General features: G+C 46.5%; 1 protein-coding gene across 3 annotated transcripts in view; it reads left to right on the top strand.

Moving 5' to 3' along the window:
* LOC147019076 (uncharacterized) overlaps nucleotides 1-15,472 on the top strand; it is a 53,876-nt gene extending 38,404 nt beyond the window's left edge. For 2 of the 3 annotated variants that reach the window (XM_085899307.1, XM_085899306.1), the window contains 5 exons: nucleotides 8,089-8,261; nucleotides 8,344-8,468; nucleotides 12,273-12,645; nucleotides 12,759-12,927; nucleotides 14,533-15,472. The gene's annotated coding sequence lies outside the window, so the exon portion shown is untranslated. Of the gene's footprint in view, nucleotides 1-8,088; nucleotides 8,262-8,343; nucleotides 8,469-12,272; nucleotides 12,646-12,758; nucleotides 12,928-13,248; nucleotides 14,512-14,532 lie in introns of those variants that run through there. The other variant, XM_085899308.1, reaches the window with a different exon arrangement.
* The last annotated feature ends 6,951 nt before the right edge of the window (nucleotides 15,473-22,423 follow it).

Below are 22,423 nucleotides of genomic sequence, written 5' to 3'. Positions count from 1 at the left end.
TGCTCATGGCTTCCAGATTTGTAACACTACCCCCTCCCCTTTTTACAGACTTGTCCCGAGTCGTCAAATTTGCGTGTGACCAGCATGTGTAAGTTCTCCCCAAGTATGTTTTGCCTTCGGATCCCCGAGTGCGACATTTTTTTTTATACATGTCCCAAAAATAAATAACCTAATGCGCTGCGTAACTAAACGAACAGACTCACACAGACAACTTAACTACAATGCCGGCGCTACGACAGACATGCAGGTGGGTCAAAGAACTTATTTACAACCTTAACTTATCTATTTACACTAACCATGGCCCAGGACCTACCACCTGTGGGAAAAGAAAGTCACAGCAATGTCAACCGTTTGTGTGGGTGAGTGCACAGCAGCTGAAGGTCAGTCGCCCCAGGGCCTGCTCAAAAGGTTCCCCTTGGGTGTTTCAGCAGTGAACCTTCTTTTTTTTTCCTTTGCCCTACCCCCAGCTGCTGGAGGCAACTCACCCTAACACGGCAGGCCATGCGCCGTCCCACAGGCCATTTTAAGAGGTAGGCAGGCTGCTCAATGCAGTCTCTGGCTCATGGAAATGAATGGAGATGAATGGATGCAAGACAAATTATGGATGATGGGGCTGCTTGCAGGGCAGTCCTTGCAACACACTGGGGTGTTCCTGGCACACATGGTGATGGTGACACAGGGACAATGCAAGAGGGTAGCAGGCATGGGGTCATGGCAGAGGCAGGCAAATGAGGCATGGCAAATGCGGACCAGGAACTGTAGTACGAGCAGGCCGGCAGGTGAAGCTGGCCAGCCTCTGGTCTGGTCCCGTCAGGTGGTGTGGAGGGAGTGTGGTGGTGCCGGCCGCTCTGGCAGCGGGCTCGGACCTAATCTACGGTCTCCCCCCAACCTATCGCCTTTGCCTGTCTCTGTCCATACCCACTCCCTTAATTTGCACACAAAGCAACCAAATTTAGCCCCCCCTTTTTTATTTATTTAAAATAATCGTTTGTCCCTAACCCTCCTATTGTCCTTGTCCGGCGAACCTATCCTGTCCATCTACTCCCAACCCCTAAGTTCCTTTTTTTGAAGGGGAATAGGGAAGAGACTAGTGTCCTGTCTCGAGGCCCAACAAAGCCTCAGAATGGCCTCCCACATAATTCAGCCATCTTACCAAGGTGGGTCGAGTGAGTGGCCTATGGAAAGTGAAAGGATGGATGTTGCGAAGGGGTACATTGTTTCCTAACTACCCTTGCATTTATGAACTTTAAACTACTCCGGGGCTCTTCAAAACGCCTGTCACTTTAAACTATCGGTTCTAAAAACCATGATTGCCGTCGCCTGCATTGGTGTCCATTATAAATTTGGGCCGAGCCCTCAAATTTTCTTCCGCACCCTAGCACAATTTCTTGGCTGGGCAGCGTGGCTCACTTGGCAGGGATTCCCCCTCTGCCGAACTCTAACTGTGGCACCCATGGGCCCTGAGGCTGTCTCCGAGCCTACCTGCTCCCTATGAACGTGGGGGGTTTCCCTCCCTGGCATTGCCCCTCTCCGATGCCCATGTGGCATTTTGGTGCTACGGGTCCCGTTCCGCGGGTCGCCTGTGCCCACTATACTATCCCGGTCCCTTGGACCCTTGGCCTACTCTGGCCGACTGTCCGGTGCCCTGGATGCCCTATACTCGATACCTTTCAACAGCCACGCTCCCAGCCGGTCCATGGACTTCTGCACCCCTCCAAATGGGTTTCGTGCCTTCTCTCAACACCAGCAACAAAACGACCTCCTTTTGGTAAATTTGACTAACCCACTATCGTTAAACTGATCCCGGGGTCACTTGGGTGGGGTTTACTCCTCCCCCCACTCATTCATTCGCACCATGCATTCCACATTTGCTCCATTCACACTCTTGGGCCCGCTGACCCACATTCACTCAACATGCTTCCTTCAATTTTTCCATTCACTTCACACTCCCATTCCGCTAAGTAAATTCCCCTAACTATCTCGTGCTCCCTCATTGTCCCTTATTTTAATGCACGTACCATTTAATCTACTTAGCTAAGCTACGTCACCACTACACATTCCATGTCTGTCCATGTCTCCCAAAATCCATTTCCCATTTCTAAATCTAACCTAAATTCCCACTAACTAGTCCACGGGCCCCATGGAGGACAGCTCATGCCCCCATGAGGCCGGTCGAACTAAACTAAACCCATCCCACTAACTCGTGCTCCTATGCCCAAACACCGGGCTGTGTACTTTGAGCGAGGCCTTTTTTTTTCTTCTTACACCGCCACGGTGGCGGTCGACGGCTCCCTCGCTCATCCCTTCCGATGGCCCATCCGTGCAGCCATGACGTCACCCTGCCAATCATACCGAGCACTCACTTTCGGGGGATTCCCCACGTGGGACAACGTGCGCTGTTAACCCGGCCTTCGTGCCGCGAGATCCCCGGTGACGTCACTCGCACACCGAACCTGCGCGGCTTGCTGTGCAGGTTAGCACGAGCGCATTGTCCCGGGAACCCGTTCCGCGAACAGAACACGCAGCATGCAGCACATGATGCCCCGCACACGTGCCCACGTGGGAACCCGCGTGTTCCGAATTCATCCCGTAGTCGCCATTGTAGCCGTCCACGCGACGGTCTTTTTTGAAATGCGGGACGTTCACACGCTGGCTCCTTGAGTCGCGTTTGTCCAGGCCGCTCCGAAAATGAGGAACGGACCTTGGATGCAATGTTCTGTGGAGCCGGTGCTATTTCCAAAATAAACCCATCCACCGTCTGGGTCGATCCGCGTACCATTTCCATGCACGCCATGCTACTCACGCACGCCATGCTACTCATGCACACCATGACACTCGCGCCATACTCACCATATGACACACATTTCAGCACACACTCCGCACCACTCATACACTCCACCACACACTCCGGGACAATCACTTGGGGGATTAGTGTCAACTCAAGCAATTCCGGGGTCTCCATACCCCCCAAGCTCCATGTGTACCCGTTCGCAGCACTCATCCGCTCAACCTCGTTCGGTCCGATTGGACTCACCTCATCGCAATCTGCTTCAAGGGAGCACACCGTCTCCCTTTGTTCCTTGAGGAGGCTATCCTGCTGCTCGCACCGGGTCACTATACTTTCCACCAGCTCGACCCCATTGTCCCTCACTCTCTCTACCTGTGTGTGCTCATCTTTAGTTTCGTTCACCTCTATTGATTTCTGCATCTCCGTCTCTGTTAATTTCTGCCTTTTTGTCCCTGCTGTTTCCTCCATTGTCTCTTTTATTTCTTTTAATTCCTGCGTTTCTGTCTCCTCGTTTAATTTCTCTGTCACCCCTCGTGTCTCGTCCTATACGTCTCCCCATCAATTATCATGACGTCCCTCGTCCCCTCGACCTTACTCGTCTCCTTCGCGGGCCGGACACAATTTGCACTACCTCCTGACTCGATCGTTCCGCCACGTGGTGCCGCCATTTTGCAATTCGTTGTCCGCCTTTCGCCACGTGCGATCGCCCTTATTGCCTTTTGCCCTGCCTGGAGATTCAACCCCATGCTCTGCATCTCACTCCGCTGTGTTTGCATATCGCCTCTCAGTGCCTGTGTGTTCCCATCCATGCGGCTTTCCATGTTTTGCATGCTCTCATCCATTTTGCGCTCCAACGCTTGCGCATTCTCTTTCATTTCTCTTTGCATTCCTTGTACATTTGCGTCCATATTGCTTTGCTTCGCTTGAATCATCTGAACCAACTGTTCGATGCTCGATGGCTCTAGCGGAGCCGATCCGCCGTGCCAGGGGTCGGGAAGGAAGTTTGACGGAGGGGGGGGTGTCATATGCCGCTCCTGCGCCCCTTACGGACTCTGAGCTTGGTTGCGGGGGCAGTTCCTGCATGGGGGTGGTATCCTGGACCATGGGTTCGTCTACCACTACATCTACCTCTAAACCCACCTGTTTCAGCTCGTCTTGGCTTGGCATGTCGTGTAATGGAAATAAAATTTTAAATGCTCGTAATTTGGGGGAACGGGGGGCTTTCGCTTCGTACACCCCTGATCCGACCCGTACATTTCTCTACGGAGGCCGAGGGGCCGAATCGCATGCCTGACTACCAATTTGTTGTGGGCCGGGTATTGGCCGCGAGCACGACCGCTAGGTGGAGCAGTAGGGTCGACTCAACCGAACACCCGGAATCTAGATCGTTCCTTTCGAAAAACTCTGAGAGGTACGGGTTCCTTACCGGACCGTGAATCGTCAATAATTCCACCACGTGGTACAGGGTTATTTGCCAATCTTCAAAATACCTAGAGATCCACGTGGCGAGCTACCGAGTATTCACACCCTCGACGACACCCGTACGAGTCGAGCCGATGGCGTGGCCGACTCGTGCACAACCCGAGCGGATGGTTGCCGAAGTCCCGTTGGTCCAAATGTCCCTTTACAGCGGCAACAGCCTTTGTAATTCACCAACACACGCTATGCTAAGCCAATGGAAGTAACACAGCAACGAACTGATACATTTAGCAAATGTATTTATTTATAATGGGGGAAAGGGGGTAGCACGCAAGAAGCAGAGTTATCAGACTATAAAGATGCACGTATGTGCAGCAAAGAGCACGTAAACAATTCCGACTTGTAGACGGGCCCACCGACAGACACACACACACACACAGATACCCAGAAGAACGTGGACCTGTCCACCTCGTGTGCTTTGGCTGACAGGAGCAGACGAACCAGGCACCAGCGAGCCGCGAGCAGAATCCAGAGCTCCCTTCAGCGCTCGTCCCGGCAACCAAAACTCTCCTCTGTATCCCAAACTGTCGAGAAGGCAGGAGGTTTCTCCGCCACTTCTCCAAGTCTTTGAGTTGAACATCAAAGCGAGGGCTGATAACTCCACACTTGTTCAACCTGCCCGTCAGATTGATCACAACCTTGCCTGCTCGATGGTCATCAACTATCTCAAAAGCTCTCCAGTTCACCGACAGAGAGACGGTGCGCAACCAACTTGCGGTTCTTGTGGAGGAAGGATCTCTCGGTCCAAACGCGCCACGCCCTTATTCACCCTTCTCCGGGGGGGGGGAGGTGCCGCCTCCACCCTCCCCGCTCTCCCTCACTGGAAGGTTTTGGTGCACAGAATCGCTCGTCGCCCTGTCATTGGCCAAAACGGGCGGCAAGTCCGTCGATTGGCCCACGGGCGTGGTGATGTCACGCGGACCGCCTTTCTCACCGTCGTGGGGTCTGATTGGCTGAGCGGCGGCCACCTCACTCGTCGCACGCTGATTGGTTGAGGGCCGCCACGAGGCTCCTCCTTCAAACCCGCCCACCATGGCATCGGCCAGAGCGAGGTGAAGGTGAGGGTAATGCTGGCGTTGTTGTAGTTGGTGTTGGTGGTGTAAAAATAAAAGAAAACTGTGACTATCAAAATAACTCACAGCACGTGTACATTTATTCACCCATTAAACAAGAGACAGGGAGCTATCTATCCACATTTACTTATTGAAATAACTGAGCTATAGGACTTGTATATTGTGTGCTCATGGCTTCCAGATTCATAACAGTATGAGCATGCAGGCAGGCATTTGCCAGGTAGTTCGCGTGGGTTTTAAATATAAGCGTGGGATAGCGTGGGTGATATACAGTATATTCTATGACTGCATGAATGTGATATACAGTATATTATATGACTGCATGAATGTGATGTACAGTATATTGTTGCGAATTCCCGCCCGCCGGCGTGCGATCGGCCGCTCGACTTGAATGGCGGCCGCCTCGCCCACCGGACGGACAATTCTGTCGTGACCCTCTTGGAACATCGCCGGGAGCTAGTCACGGGTGGGGGTTTAACCTCACCATGACCGTGCCAATTTCCCACCCGCGCAGGATAGGGTTGCTCGCCAAATTCGATCTACTTAAGTACCTGCGCGGATGGTCGACCGGGCGATCGTACCTCGCCGCAGGCCGACTCCGGACACGAACCGCTTAAGCGGTCCGTTGCGTGCTCTCGGGATAACCGAGCGGTGTTATCGTCGGCCTCGACGGTTCCGATTAATTATCGGGCGTATTAAGCCCACTACGAACCCTTTACATGAAGCAGGATGGAGAGTCAATCAAAAAAAGACGAAGCGAAACGGGAAAACAGTTCACACAATGCACATTTATTATGCGACACACGGAAAGCACACATATACAGCCAAACAGTCAGAATGCACCTATATCAGGTAAACAAAAGAAACAAGGATGCAGAGTTACAACCGAATACGCATACACACGGCAACACTTACACAGTTCTACTTTACAAGACACGGCGCCAACACGCATTTACTCAAAAGCAAAGGAAAGAAGCCACCCTCATAGACAAGGGGGCAGACGGGCCTGTAGGCCAATATGTGTGCGGGACCTGAAGGAGCGGCCAGGTCCGCGAGACCGGGTGGGTCCTACGCGCGTCCTCGTGACGCGTTGGCGGACGAGCCACAGACGTGGCCGCGTGGCTGTGCCCCGACTCCGTGCTCCTTCGCGGGTTTCGTTGGCACGACGTTTGGAGTGGGGTGGGAACGGGGCCCCCTTGGTTGCACTATCTCAGCGCGGGGGAAAAGGGGGAATTGTTGATGCTCTGGGGGAGGGAGAATGGCTGGCTGGCTTAGGTCCCGCGACGAGCGATCTCCCACCGCGACCTCGTCGCCGACCGCCGTCCTCGCCTCGGACCCGAGCTCCTTGGCCTCTTCCCCCAACTCTCCTCAGCCGACTGCAGAACCCAACTCGATGCCTTCGCCACCCGACTCCACTCTCTGCCACACTCCGCCGCTGCCACACTCCGCCCGATGACTCTCTTACCAAAACTCTCGCTCTTTGCCAAAACTCTCTGCCACCAAAACTGACTCTGCCACGATTCGCCTTGCGCTCGGCGTTTTATAGGCCGGCAGGAGAAACAATATGCAAACAAATTTCCGGATCAGGATGAGCTCGGGGGCGGAGCCACACTCGCCCATTGGACGGAGGGAAAGTGGGCGTGAACCTCCCCTGATGCTAGAATTTGCATATTTCGATTTCACACGGACGCGCCTGGAGGCGGGGCCAAGCCGCTCCGCGCTTGCTGATTGGGCGGATCAGAAGTGGGATTGTCGCATTCCTGATCCGAATTCTCCTTCGGAAAGGCTGCTATTTGCACTCGCGGCTCGGTGCGTATTTTGAACGAGCCCAAGACAGCCCAACGCTCAGTGTTCACAGGTGGTGCGGGAATGGCCATAGAAGGAGAGAGGTGAGGGTGGCGGAGGGTTTTTGGTGGTGGTTTGATGGTTATGGCGGTTCAAAATAAAGATAGAACAGAAAAACGGCTATCTCAAAGCGTCGCAGCCCGAATGAATCCCATAAATTCCCTCTAAACAACGGGTTTGGGGCTAACTACACATGTACTGAGAGATATCTCACCTACGGGACCTGAATGGTGGTTTGCGAATTTCCACAGCCGTAACAATATTATATGACTGCATGAATGTGATGTACAGTATATTATATGACTGCATGAATGTGATGTACAGTATATTATATGACTGCATGAATGTGATGTGCAGTATATTATATGACTGCATGAATGTGATGTACAGTATATTATATGACTGCATGAATGTGATGTACAGTATATTCTATGACTGCATGAATGTGATGTACAGTATATTCTATGACTGCGTGAATGTGATATACAGTGTATGATATGACTGCATGAATGTGATATACAGTATATTATATGACTGCATTAATGTGATGTACAGTATATTATATGACTGCATTAATGTGATGTACAGTATATTATATGACTGCATGAGTGTGATGTACAGTATATTCTATGACTGCATGAATGTGATGTACAGTATATTATATGACTGCATGAATGTGATGTACAGTATATTATATGACTGCATGAATGTGATGTACAGTATATTTTATGACTGCATGAATGTGATGTTCAGTATATTCTATGACTGCATGAATGTGATGTACAGTATATTCTATGACTGCATGAATGTAATATGCCTGGTGTTGGCTTCATGGTTTGGGCGGTCGGCTTGGGATCCTAGGATCCTGAGTTCAAATCCCACCTGTTGTTGAATTAATACCAGGTGGGGTTGACTCTGTCTGTCATCCTTCTGAGGTTGGCAAAATGAGTGCCAGCTTGCTGGTATCCTGTGTCGGAGTGGCGACCCGTCCAGGATTGTGCCCAAGAGCCAAGGAGACTGCTTAGTCAGCACCAACATTCTTCTGCACAGAGTATGGTTCCAATGGAAGGATGGAGGTGAGAAGAAAAGAGGAGTGGATGTTTGAGGAGTTGTTTGGGAGTACCATGATGTTTGATGAACTTTCCTTTTTATGGTCAGGATGGAAAACTCCGGTTTCAATTAACAGCGATGATTGAAAATGACAAGATGGTGAGAATGTAAGTGTTCGTGATGGTGTGGATTCGAGTGATCTGGTGGTGAAGAATGCTCTCCTGGAGAAGAAGGTAAGTCAGAAATGGGAGTTGAAAGCTGGGGTGGATTAGATTGAGGAACAGTTGCAGACGAATGGTGCAGCATGAGACGGCAAGGTTATGTTTGGGTAAATCATGGTTGATGGGTAAACGCATGTTTGAGGGAAAGGAGGAGGATGGTTGAGAGGGAGGTAAGAGGAGATGTGTAAAGGTGGTGGGACAGTTGCAGCAGGGAGCTTGGAGATTGGGAAGGGTGTGCAGGTCATTCATTTCATATGCTACACATAGCTGCTGATTTGCATCATTGTTGAGAGTGTGGCTGTGCCACTGATGCAGTGCAGTGCCCCCTGTATGTTGAAGCAGGGATTTTGAATTTGGCCAGTGTGCCAGTGATCGCTCTCCTACACTTTGTGAAGGGGGGATCTTGAACATCTACCGACTAATGCCACTAGATGAGACACCCAGTTTAACATCAATCCGAGTAACAGTGCACACATTGACACCTCAAAACACCATGGTTTATAGTTGGGCCGAGAGTCAAACCTTGGCTAGACATCTGAGAGGTGTGTGCATACCTCCAAACTGTCATGTCAGCCCGGTGTGTAGGTGAGGATATTGAAATGGCAAGTGATTTGGGAGATGTATCTCATGGTGTTGTTTCCCATTGTGAGCAAAATAGTGCTTCCATCACCAGAAAACTTTAGCGTGTGGGGTTTGAGGCAGGGGAAGACCTGCTTTTGGTGTTGGGGGTTAGGAGAACATTGCAGCATGCAATGAGTGCATACTCAGTAGCAGAAAGCTATAGGTGGTGGCATGAGCAAGTGCTTGCAGTTGTGGTGGTTGTGGTGATGGAAGAGGAGGAGGAGGAGGAGGAGGAGGAGGATGTTGGTGTGATGGAGAGGTACTGTTTGTGAGAGAGGGCCAGGTTATGAGAGTTTTGAGGGAAGTGGAGGAAGGTTGAAGGAAGAGACTTGGTAAATGTTCATGATTGGCAAGTGGTGGCAGACTTGAAACAGTGTTTTAAAGTTGAGTGACCCTCCTCCCCCTTCATTCCCACAGTGATATCAAGTTGATAAACTGATAAATCGAATCAGTGGTGTTACTGTGCATGCATCAAAGGGTTTCCTCCTGTGTCAAATTCCATATATATATATATATATATATATATATATATATATATATATATATATATATATATATATATATATATATATATATATATATATATATATATATATATATATATATATATATATATATATATATATATATATATAGCCTTGGATTGTTTCCCCTCTCCCTCTCCCTCTTCCTCTTCCTCTTACATTTGTTCGATCGATCGCTCTATATTCCATCCATCCGTGCGTCCATCGTGTGCATCCATCCGTCCATGATTCCCTTTTAAATCCCTTTTATCTGCAACGATTTATGCAATTGACATGAAATTTCCACCATATGTGCAACTACTCATGTGGAATGTTTTCCTGATAATTATGATGTCTGAGGTCGCATGATATGGCAACCATGTTGGAAGAAAGGAAAAACTTTGGACCTCTGTATCTCCAAAACCGCTCCATGGAAAAAAAATGAAACTTGCCACCTGGGCAGTACTCCCCATGGGGAATGTGTTTTTTCTTTTTAACGATGTCACAATTGCATACATAGAATGCTACATCCAATCAGTATGACATTTTTGGAGGGTCATCTATGGATATATTGGTCGAAAGAAAAGAAATTGACGTCATCAGTCACTTGGATCGGAAGCCAAGTTGTTTTTTTGAAAACAAACTTCAAAAATCTTTTCCGAAACAGTTGAACAGATCGAGGCGAAACCTTACACACACACGTTCCCCAAGTCTTGGGGCTACCAGTGTTCACGAATAAGAAATAGATCACATTGTTTGGCAGCCATATTGGATTGAAGGAAAATATTGAAAAAAAAATTCTCTTGAAAGGCTTCATCAATGGAAGTGAAACTTCACAAATACCATCTCACACCTTTGCTGTATATAGTGTGAAAATGATGATGTCATAAGTCACCTCATTTGGCAACCATCTTGGATATAAAAACGCACCTTATCCGATTAACACAAAACTTCACAAATGTGATCCCCTACTCAATTAGAGGCAGAATGTAAATTTATGATGTCATAAGTCACGTGGTTTGGCAGCCATATTGGATCGAAAATAAAAACTTTTTAAAACCTTATTTTCCAGAACAGCTTACCAGATTGATCTGAAACTCCACACATGATTTCCATAATTTGGGGAATCTATGGTATACATTTTAATGTCATAGGTCACATGGTCTGGCAGCTATGATTTTTTTTTTTTGAAGAATAAACCTTTTAATAATCTTCGCCAGAACTGCTTCACAGATCGGGAGGAAACTTCATACTCATGCTCCCCAAGAATTGGGGATACCAGAGTATTCATGAATATAATTGATGGGTCACATGATCTGGTAGCCATATTGGATTGAATGAAAATCTTTTTTTAAATGATTTCTCTTGAACTGCTTCATCAATCGACATGACACTTCACAGTTGTGATCCAGTAGTCATGGGAAAGATTATGTTTTAAATTTGAATCTGATCGGATGCATGGTTTTGGTTTGACCAGCGATTTCATTGGCGGAGGCATAAAAAACAAAACAAAACCTAAATGGTGGTTTAGTACTCTTAGAGTGGTACAAGAAAAAAAAAATCCAGATTCAAAAACTTTAAAAGGTTTAACTTTTTGAATCTGGGTTTTTTTTTTTTAATGCCTCCGCCAACGAAGTCGCCAGAGGCATAATGTTTTAAAGTTGTCCGTCTGGCTGTCCATCCTTAATAGGTTGTTTTTTTTACCACGATAACTTAAGAACAGCTGAAGGGATCCAAGTCAAACTTGGTACAAGTATGTATATTGATGTAAAGGTGAAATGATTAGATTATGTGGTCAAGAGGTCATGTCAGGTAAAAATGTGATATGTAAGAACACCTGAAGGGATTTAAATCAAACTTGGTACAAGTATGTATAATCTATACTCATAAGTGTCTGTGTGTGTGTGTGTGTCTCCTCCGGAACTCCAAAACCATGAAACCAAGCAGCCTGAAACTTTGCATGCATACTAAGAAAACACCAAGGAAGTGCATGAATGAAAATTGGATGTTTGGGTTAATTGGAACACATATTTTGAAGATAATTAACGGCCTTATTTAATTATATCCTTTATGAGGCAATCTTCGGTCACCGCTCTCTATGGGGTCTTAAAGCGTATCCTTGGTAACCTCGCTGGGGTCTGAAGCCACCATGTTTTTTGGCCTGCTCAACCAAGCCGTGATTTGGAACAGGCTGCAACGATTTCTTAACAATGAAGTTTTTTTTTCACTTTGGTCACTCATTATCGAATGCCTCTTCATCATAGCTATGAATCGCTGGGTACATTGCAATGCTTATAAACGTCTGGAGACATCAGTGTTCGTTGATTTATTTCATTTCTGCACATGCAATAACTGCGAGAATCTTTTAAACGAAGCAGAATTATAAAATTTAAGCTCCAGAATCGAATTTAAAAGCAGTTCCGACTCCGAGAAAAGTGTTAATTTGGCCAATTCGGACATATTTGACATTTCGGGCGTCTCCTGGAGGTGTATGTTTAATATGACAGTGAGGTGATTGCTAATCATGTGCCAAGCAAGCTGTTTCTCATCAACTGTTTTGTTGGAGTGCTTAAGCCACTTGGCGAGCATGCTACAATATTGTTCATAAAGCATAACATTTTCTCCCTGCAACCTCCCTTCCCCCAACTTCCATTCTCTGTCGCATTCTCGCTCCACCCCCCTCCAACTACAGTGCAGGACTCTCCTCCTACACCTCTCTCTCTCCCCCCTCCCCACCCCCCACCACCCTGTCTCCTTCCTCGCACCCCCTTCCTCCCAGATTGTATTGCGACGTGTGGTAAGGCGTCGCTCTCCTCCCCCTTCCTCGCTTTCCCTCCCCCCCCCCCACTCCATCCCCCATGCCCCCCTCTTTTATTTTGCAGGAAGATGACTCCAACCAAAACAAGGAAATATACAAGAAGCGAACGTGACAAAAAACGACTTGCAAAAGCTGCATCCAGAGCAGCTGAAACTCCTCAAGAGCAAGAAAGAAGATGAGAAGCAAACGCAACAGGAATGGCTGCACCCAGAGCAGCTGAAACTTTTCAACAACAAAAAGCAAGACTGTAAGCAAACACAGCAACAATGACTGCATTCTGTCCCCCGTACTTTCGATCTCCCAGTTATTGTGTTTTACTTCAGTCAGTGCTTGTCGTGAATGTCTGCACGATCTGCTCAGGAGGACACATTTCAAGCCGATGAAACCTTTGCTGCTCCTGTGTGAAGTGGGGCCATCGCCGTGAAATATAAAACACACAGGAAATGGCACTCTGTGTTGAGGCACGGCGGTGATGGTCATGTTTAACCCTTGACCAGTCAAAGATCCCCAGCGGGTTAAACACAGCAAGGTATGCTTTTGGTCTTATTTGCTCTTTCCCACCTGTCTCTCTCTTTCTCTTTCCTCCTACACGCTCCTCTCCTCCCCCCCCCACTTCCCTCTCCTTCTCTCCCCTCCCCCCCATCTCCTTCTCCCTCCATCTCTCTCCCTCTCCCCCCACATCTCTCTACCTCCTCTTTTAGTATTCCCGTTAGTGAAGCGACGGGGTGTGTGTGTGTGTGTGTGTGTGTGTGGTGTGTGTGTGTGTGTGTGTGTGTGTGTGTGTGTGTGTGTGTGTGTGTGTGTGTGTGTGTGTGTGTCGTTGATGGGTATCTACATATGCGGGTTTCAGAATGTGGAATGGAGTCCTCCCAGGGCAGGCTCAAAGTATCCACCTTCATTTCGGGAAGAGGTCACGATTCATGGATCAAGCTGTGAGGTTTTCTGTTCTCAAAGTGTTGTGGTGAGAGCTCTCGTCAGGATTGTCAATGATCCCTGGCTTCCAACTGTAGTTCGTTTGTAGTAATATTCACAGGGATGGTTTGAATATCTCTGCGAGGTTCTTTGTCATCATTCACGTCGGTCCAGCTATCCCTGGAACAACTTTGGCAATCTTCAGTTTCCAGGATCTTCTCACTTCATTCTTGAGGTCTTGGTATTTGGTCATTTTCTTGATTTCTACATTGTTTTGGCCAAATGACCAAATACCAATGTATGATATCTGGTCGTAATGCTTTGTTTTCGATGTTTACGCTCGATAGGATCATTTAGATCGTACGTGAGCAGTACTTCCATGTTTTCAGTGATTGCTTTTGGTTCATGTTCCCACAAATTTTCTGGAACTGGGACATCAGCATCATCATCAGCATCATCAGCGAGGAATCATATCAGCAGTGATGGCTGTTTTGGTGAGATAGAGCAAATCGATATCATTTTCCAAAATTTTCTCACAAACCACAACACTTTCCAGTTAAGTGTTAACTGAATTTGTTTTACAAATGTGAAAGAAGCTGTTGATGAGGAAGCCATTCCATGTGGTTTACAGTAACAATGGTGGTTTTTTTGGACCACAGTACAGATGTAACAGCAAAGGTGCTTTATCCCCTTTCTCATGTGCACAAGTTTATTGTGTTGCCGCACTATGGATTCAAATTATTGGGACCTTTGTACACTCACAGGAGGAATTCCATTCATTCTTATGATTAGCGTGAAATAATGCCTTATTGAGGCTGGAATCCCACAAGGTAGCGATTTAAGACAGTCGTTTTTAGCTCACCCGAACTTTTGTCCGGTGAGCTTATGTGATCGAGCAGTGTCTGTAGGTGAGTGACTGACTGACTTACTGACTCACATTTACTGACACATTTACTGACTGTAAACACTTCAGTCATTATCACTTGGGCCAAATACACGATAAGGTTTTTGACCGCATCAAAATATGCTGTTGCGGAAATGGCCCTTAGTGTGTTATTAAATATAGGATTAGCCCAGATCCCCCCTTAAATGCATGTTTAGTCAAGTTGTTCGGTAATTGGACGTTACATGTGTGTCGGGAGGTGTAGCAGGCTGTTCATTGTTCATGCAGTGGTGGTGTATCGAGAGCTTCTTCTTCTTCCTTCCCCTCTTCGGACGACAGTCCCCGCCCAGCGCTCTGAGAGTGACAGTCGGCTTCGAGGGCAGCGAGCACCAGAAAGGCAGGGGTGGATCTGCCTGAGCGTCGGGTCGGGCGATCGGCAGTAGGAGGAACTGCATGAGGGTTTTTGTGATCGGCTCTCGTAAAAAAGGCCGCCCCGAAAGGCAGGAGGAACTGGATGAGGTCAGTCTGCCTTCTGCTGGAGAGAAACGACGAGTGGGAGTCGCGATCGGCTGTGTAAGGGACGGCTGTGTCTGTCTGCGATCTGCTACGCTAAAGAGGCAAGAGAGGCTGCTCGAGTCGAGTCTGCGATCTGCTTCCTGAAAGAGGCAGGAGGAACTGCATGAGGGGAGTCGGCGATCGACTTTTATGAGGAGGTCCTCGACAGGTTGATCCGGAGTCCAGTGACGGAGCCTCTGACTGTCTTTGCTCCAGGCACGGCTCGACACGTTTGTCGATCTGCCTGCGGAGCCCAACACCCCGATTTGGCCTGATCTGGTGAGCAGGTCAGGCCTGGATTCGTATGCTGGACCTTGTGAAAAGCCAGCTGGAGCACACCGTGGACCTTCCGCTTTTGTGCCGTCGACCTTACGGGGGCTGAACGCGCTAAGGCTGCGTGCGTGGGCGGTGCGACAAAAGGACGACGCCGCCATTTTGCCACGCGGGGTGTTTGAGCTTGGGCGCTCGAATCCGTTGACATCGGCTTGTCATGAGCCGCATTCGTGCCTTTGACACTTTTCCACTTATCCATGAGGCATCACCAAGTACTGTGTGTCTTGTCTGCATGTCTTGTCTGCATGTTGTCTAAGGTTTATCTCGCTAGGGTACCCTTCGAAACCCATAATCCGTAGCTCCCCAGTTAAGGGGGGGTGATAGATTGATTAAAACATTGTCGTGAATGTTTTGCTTGTGTTGTGTTCCCCGATGTGCCCCAATAAATCTGGCTGAGTTATACGAGATTTGCCGCCTTGAATTTATTCATGCCATGCCGAGGAACAATCCGCTTGATTTGGATATAAAACCTAAACGGGCTACGGACTGGCAGACTCTGCTCGGTCTCTGACAAATCCAGTCTGTAAGCCGGGGTCTATTTCACCAGCTGGCAAGGCACAGGTGTATTTTGGTATCGTGATCTGAGGCGCATAACCCGAGACCTGTGCCGAGCTCGCCGACGTTATAACCCCGGAGACGGCGGTGCTCTTAAGTGACGCCGAATATTCAACATTTGGCTGTCAAGAGTAGGGTGCGAATCCCGCCACTGCCAAATCCTTAACAATACGCTCATTAAGAGGATTGACCCTCTAAAATAGGTATTTGCTCTCTTCTCCGAAACTACACACACAATTTCGATGAAACCGCACACTCGTGATGTACCAACTTTTGTTCACGGCATATAAGAAAAACAATCAGGGTTGAGGGGGGTTTGCGGGGAGCTCGAGCCCTCCAAAATAGGTATTTGCTCTCTTCACCGAAACTACACACACAATTTCGATGAAATTTGACCACAACCTTCATCACCCGTGATGTACGGTTGTTGTTCACTGCATTAAAAAAGTTAGGGTCTTGGTGGGGGCGGGATTCTAGTTGACCTTCAGGATTCACGGTCCTATTTTTATTGGTCTACATTGATGGCCTATCCACTTGCTGTCTTTTTTTTTTAACAGTCAAGACTCGTGCAAGAGCTAACACTGAACGTATCAGGATACAATTGAACAAAAGGAACAGTGGGGGGGGGGTGGGGGATTGGGGGACACCAACAAGAGAGTAGAAGGCCAAGACAGTCAGACTTGGACAAACAATGGGTGTGGGGAGGAAGGGGTGGACAGGGGAGGATGCATGGAGTGGACAACATGGATACAGAAGGAAAATCTGAGGAGGGAAAACTGGAAACTTGGATGGAGGATGGATTGGGGTGGGGGTTAACAAAGGTAGAAAAGATCATGGTTTTGGATTGGAGAAGATTGGAGATGGGTGAACAACTGTCTTGAAGACCTGGAGGGAAGAATGAGATGGAAGGGGATGTGGAATGAAAGTGTTTCTGCAGGTGGGGGAAAAAAGTGACGAATGAGTGGAGGTGAGTAGTTTTCCTGGATTATGGGAGTTTCACCACAAGTGGGTTGTTGGTGGACTGTCTGCACCCTGCAATAAAAAAACCTAATGGGGGAGAAAGTGGGAAAAGGGCAAAAGGTGCAAGGCCAGAAAGGAGGCAGTAGAAGACAGAGACCACTGACCTGTCTGCATTAAGAGATAGGCCCATAGACTCGGCTTTATCGCAGGATGAGAAACATTTGAAGCATGTGCAAATGCGTTGTTACACTTCAAGCAGTTTTTTTTCTTAATATGTTTTTGCCGAAATTGGATTGCTTGGTAGAAGTAACCACTTCGGATGAAATTCCAAAAATCCACGTTCACTGCTCACCATTCATTGGTCCATCTTTTTCTTTGACTTGTAGAACCAATTCTCTTTTTAAATCCCATTCTCCCCTCCCAGTACCCAATATTGTCATTCACGACCACCATCCATACTTGCAATATTTTATATTCTCATTCACCCTCCCCAAGCCTACCCTTCCTTTCCAGGTTGTTGTCTGCCCACCAGCTCTCCCTCATGCTCCTATTTGTTTTTGTTTTTTGATGGTGGAGGTTGTGTTCACCCCCATTTGTTTGTTAGCGGGATATCTCAAAAAGTTATGGACAGAATCGGACGAATTTGGTGGACAGGTTGGGTGTGTGACGAGGATAAATTGATTAGATTTTGGTCAATATCCAGATCTGAATCTGCAGACGAGATTTTAAAAGTGATTCTTCACCATTGAGAGATAGGGCCAAAAACGATATATAGCATGATATCTCAAAAAGTTACGGACGGATTGGGATGAAACTTAATGGGTGTGTTGAGTCGATGACAAGAACAAGCTGATTTGATTTTGGTTTAGGTCCAGATGCAGATTTGGCCTGTCAGTGGGATACAAACCATAAACTGTTCAGCCTAACGGAGCTATGTGTTCTACCGAGTTCTATTCTAGATTCATCACCAATTTTCATTTCCTCTTATTGCTGTGTTCGAGCTTGTTCACTCTCTGTCCTCCACCCCCTCCCGATCCACTAATGTGTCTCTCCACCATGCTATTACATCCCCTCCTGCTCCACTGCTATTTTTTTTCTGTTATCTTGTGGTCCATTCTGTTCTAGTTGTTCCACTAGCCTTGACAAAAAGAGTGGCACAAGCTTGCAATCATGCTTATGGAGGAAAGATGACCAATTTGGTACTGATAACACACACCAACAAAAATAAATCTCTGCTTCTCTTTAGAAATGAGAAAAAGGTTTAAATTGGAACATATGTGCTTGTTATATCCATTGTATCAAAACAGCTTTTGGTCAACATGGCCTCTTTATTGAAATGAATTACATTCATTGTTGGGTTATTTTCGTTTTCAGACCCTTAGCCGTAAAACACTCTTCTTGGTGCAAGCTCCAATCCTCAAGTTCAGCAAGTGATGATTGTAGTTTGATCGTTAGCACCGCTTATGGTAACTACTTACATTTGGATTCGTAAAACTCATTTCAAACACCATTTAGAAGGACATGTACTGCATATACGAAAATGCAATGCATAAAATGTAATCATGTATCGGGTTCAATTTGATTTTCAACATGGCAAACGTGGGTCTTCATTACCTCCACCACCAAAGTTGGAACGAGGTTATGTTTTCACCTTTGTTTGTTAGATTTCGTAAGTATATTGATGACTTCCGTCATCTGTTTGTGTGTTTGTTTGTGCGTGTGTGTTTGTTTGTTTGTAGGCACAATAACTCGAGAACGGAAGAAGCTACCAATGTCAAATTACACCACGTGATTCAGGAGGGTGATGGCTAGTGCTGATTAGATTTTGGTCAAAATCGGTCAATGGTCAAGGTCACAGTGAGGTCAAACATTCGATTTTTGATGGTTTAGTACAGAATCATCGTAGAAACTTCTGGTTTGAGTCGCTACCTTCTCTAAAGACAGCTTTTATTAGACAAGGTCAGAGGTCAAGTTGACGATTTCGTAAGTACCAGTCTATGACTGCTTGTTTGTTTGTTTGTGTGCATGATATTTTAAAGAGTTGTAGATGGATTTGGATGAAATTTGGTGGGCAGGTTAGGTGTGTGACGAGGACAAATTGATCAGATTTTGGTGAAGATCCGAATCCAGATCCGGCTACTAGAATTTTAAAGTAATTCTTCACCATTGAGTGAAGGGGCTAAAACGATGTACAGCACGATATGTCAAAATTGGGGACGGATCCGGACGAAACTTGGTGGGCAGGTTGGCTGTGTGACAAGAACGGATCTCTTCGATTTTGGTGAAGATCCGAATCCGGATCCGGATACGAGAATTTTTTTTTATTTTCAAAGTGATTCTTCACCTTTGAGAGAACGATGGGGCCACCAATGATGTACGACACGGTATTTGAAAACTTTCTTGTCCCCGATATGTTCAACTGGATTACATTGTGTGGTGGGGGTATGCGCTCTACCAAGTGCCCTTCTACTTTCTGCTGTGCTGGTGCAAAACGGATTAAAGGTCGATGCATTCTCCCGCTACTCCCATTGTGACAATTACAGCCCAACCAATTAAAATGCACCAACAACATGAAACAATGAGGGGGAGGGGGTCAAAGTTCTCTTTGAACACAATGTGTACATTGTGTGTATAAATCAAGTAGTGAGAGTATTATCATGCCCACAATGAACAAGGAAGCCCATTTTTCTAGGTGCAAGCTTTTGAGTGTATACGTATTCAAAGATCAAAAAGCCATCACCTCGCTCTCAAAACAACAACAGAGCCTCAGTCTTGGAATGCACATTAAATTTAAAGCAACAAATACATCCAGCAAATCACAAACTTTGCATGGCAAACGTCGATGCAATAAACACTCACCCAGGCAGCTAAAGCAGTTTCAAAACAATCAGAAGATTCAATCGCTGGTTCACAAATTGTTGTGTAGGTAAAAAAATATGTCCTTGACTAATCGATCTAAGAAGCCCATCATGTACACTATCAGTATCCAAAATTGAAACCGACAGACATTTAGCAAAAGGAGAGTTATAAAATCGAATTAGTCTTTCACTACCACGGTGTATTGTAATTCGCTTTCAATACGACGCCGCCACCGTGTGTTTTCTAAATGTGCAGAGGAGATAATGCCACTGTGTGGGCAGTTTCTGCAACATCTTAGGCTGGATACACACAAGTACAAGCACGATTATTATAATGATGAATGAAGCACAGAGAAAAACGAAGCATTTGCATCTAAATCGGTGACGGCAATGATGTCCATCCATTGGGACGACACTCTGTGCAGAGCATTGGTGCTGCCTAAGTTTCCTTGGCTACTGGGCACAATCCTGGATGGGTCGCTACTCCGACACAGTATACCAGCAAGCTGGCACTCATTTTGCTGACCTCGGAAGGATGACAGGCAGAGTCAACCCCACCTGGTATTAATTCAACAGCTGAGTGGGATTTGAACTCAGGATCCCAGGATTTCAAGCCCACCACCCAAACCATTAAGCCAACACCAGGCATAGTTTGGTTAATGTTATGCAAAATATCAAAAGCATGTCGAGATGTTGTGGAAAAACGACCAACATTGAAAGGGGCTGTCATAAGCCAAAAGGTCTTTTGAGAACATGCATCCTGGATAGGAGACAAAGGGCGTAGGAAACATAAAAAGGGTCAGTACGTTTCCCAAATGAAGGTGGGCAGGTGTGCTAGATTTGCACAAATGTGGTGTCGATCTACCGAACCCAAGGAAACACCAACATGATCTTGTGCCTGTACTGGGTGTCCTGGTGCAATGGATTTTCTCTCCTGGTTAAACACAGGGTGTCCCAAAAGTCACCGAGGGATTTAGAAATGAAATAACATTTCTGTTTTTTAATGATTTATGATTATTTTTATACCAAAAGAAAATTTACAAAATGGAGATAAATTTGCTTTGTTTATGAAAAATGATGCAGCTTAGATGTCCTTCATTTTCGGCTTCACAGAGACGGGCTCTTTCGACAGCATTTTCCATAACAGCGGACAATAACTCTGGCTGCAGTCCTCGAATTTCTGCACAGATGTTGTCCTTGAGCTTCTGAATTGTATGGGGCTTGTTGATGTATACACGCTCCTTCAGGTAATGACCCCAAAGAAAATAATCGGGAGGCGTCAAATCAGGAGAACGTGATGGCCAAGAAATTTCTGAATTTCGCGAAATTATTCGGTGTCCATGCTCTTTGGGTGAGAATAATTGATCGATGAAATTTAAAATAAAATTCCACGATTTTGGTTCTTTGTTCAGTTGTGAAAGTTTCCATGCGTAATTTCCAAACGTTAATCTAAATTCTGAAAGAAAAGAAAAACAAATTGTTAAAAAACAGAAATGTTATTTAATTTCTAAATCCCTCGGTGACTTTTGGGACACCCTGTAGTTTGCAGCTCCTTGGCATTCTTCAGCTCATCCAGATCATTCCAGTTGGAAATCAGATTGTCATTCATCTGACATGGGTAACATTCATCAATTTGTCAAAATGGAAAAATAATATCCTTCAACCAATGACCAAATCACTTAGAATCCGGACAATGCCATTCTCCCCCTCACGGAGCATGTTCATTAGAATTCGTTAGAATACGTTTTGATTTTGATTGACTGGAATGAGCTGAAATTTTGTGGTCGTACTTAGGGTGTTCCCGAGGAGGTTTTAGGCATTAAAAAAAATCATGTCGTGGGGGTTCTGGAGATGGGGAGGATGATGCACATTCTTTATGAAAGTGTTTCATGTTGTGCCGCTCCTGTTTGGAAAGTGTATTACAAGTCCCAGCTGTTTACAGTATTACTATCAGGGACCCACGGAACATCCACGCAATGTTAAATGTGACTTGAAGTCCTCAACTCCACATCTCCCCAACCTCATAAACCCCAAGTCATAAACCTCCCCTTCATGACCCAAAGGCTTCAATCCCCTGTCCACCACAACTTCTCAACAACCCCTCCTCCCCACCACAGCTCCTTAACCCCCCTTCCCCACCACAACTCCTCAAACTCCACCCCCACCCCCCACTGAAAGTCCTCAACCCTTCCCCCCCACCAAAGTTTCAACCTCCCCCTCCCAACTCTGTCCCATCTTCGCTCCCCTCCCCTTTCCCACCCCCATTCATCAAAGAAGAAGAGGGGTGGGAAATTACAATTAAAAAAAAATTATCTGGATTCGGATCGTCAACAAAATCGAATCAATTCTTCCTTGTCACACCCCCAACGTTTCCACCAAGTTTTGTCGAAGTCTGTCCACAACTTTTTGAGATATCCTGCACACAAACAAACAGACAAGCCAACAGACAAACAAACAAGCAGTCATAGACTGGTACTTACGGAATCGTCAACTTGACCTCTGACCTTGTCTAATAAAAGCTGTTTCTCGAGAAGGTAGTGACGCAAACCAGAAGTTTCTGTGATGATTCTGTACCAAACCATCAAAAATCGAATGTTTTGGATGTTTAACCTCACTGTGACCTTGACTTTTGACCGATTTTGACCAAAATCTAATCAGCACTTGCCACCACCCTCCTGAATCACTTGCTGTAATTTGACATTGGTAGCTTCTTCCGTTCTCGAGTTATCATTTTTTGGATGTTTGACCTCACTGTGACCTTGACCTTTGAACGATTTTGACCAAAATCTAATCAGCACTAGCCATCACCCGCCTGAATGACGTGGTGTAATTTGACATTGGTAGCTTCTTCCGTTCTCGAGTTATCTGTACCAAACCATCAAAAATCGAATATTTGACCCCACTGTGACCTTGACCTTTGACCGATTTCGACCAAAATCTAATCAGCACTTGCCATTACCCTCCTGAAT

Source organism: Eptatretus burgeri, chromosome 10 (assembly GCF_056783735.1).
Source record: "Eptatretus burgeri isolate ZD-2024b chromosome 10, Ebu_testis_v1, whole genome shotgun sequence".
Classification (NCBI taxonomy): domain Eukaryota; kingdom Metazoa; phylum Chordata; class Myxini; order Myxiniformes; family Myxinidae; genus Eptatretus; species Eptatretus burgeri.
This window is presented reverse-complemented; position numbering and strand designations above follow the sequence as displayed.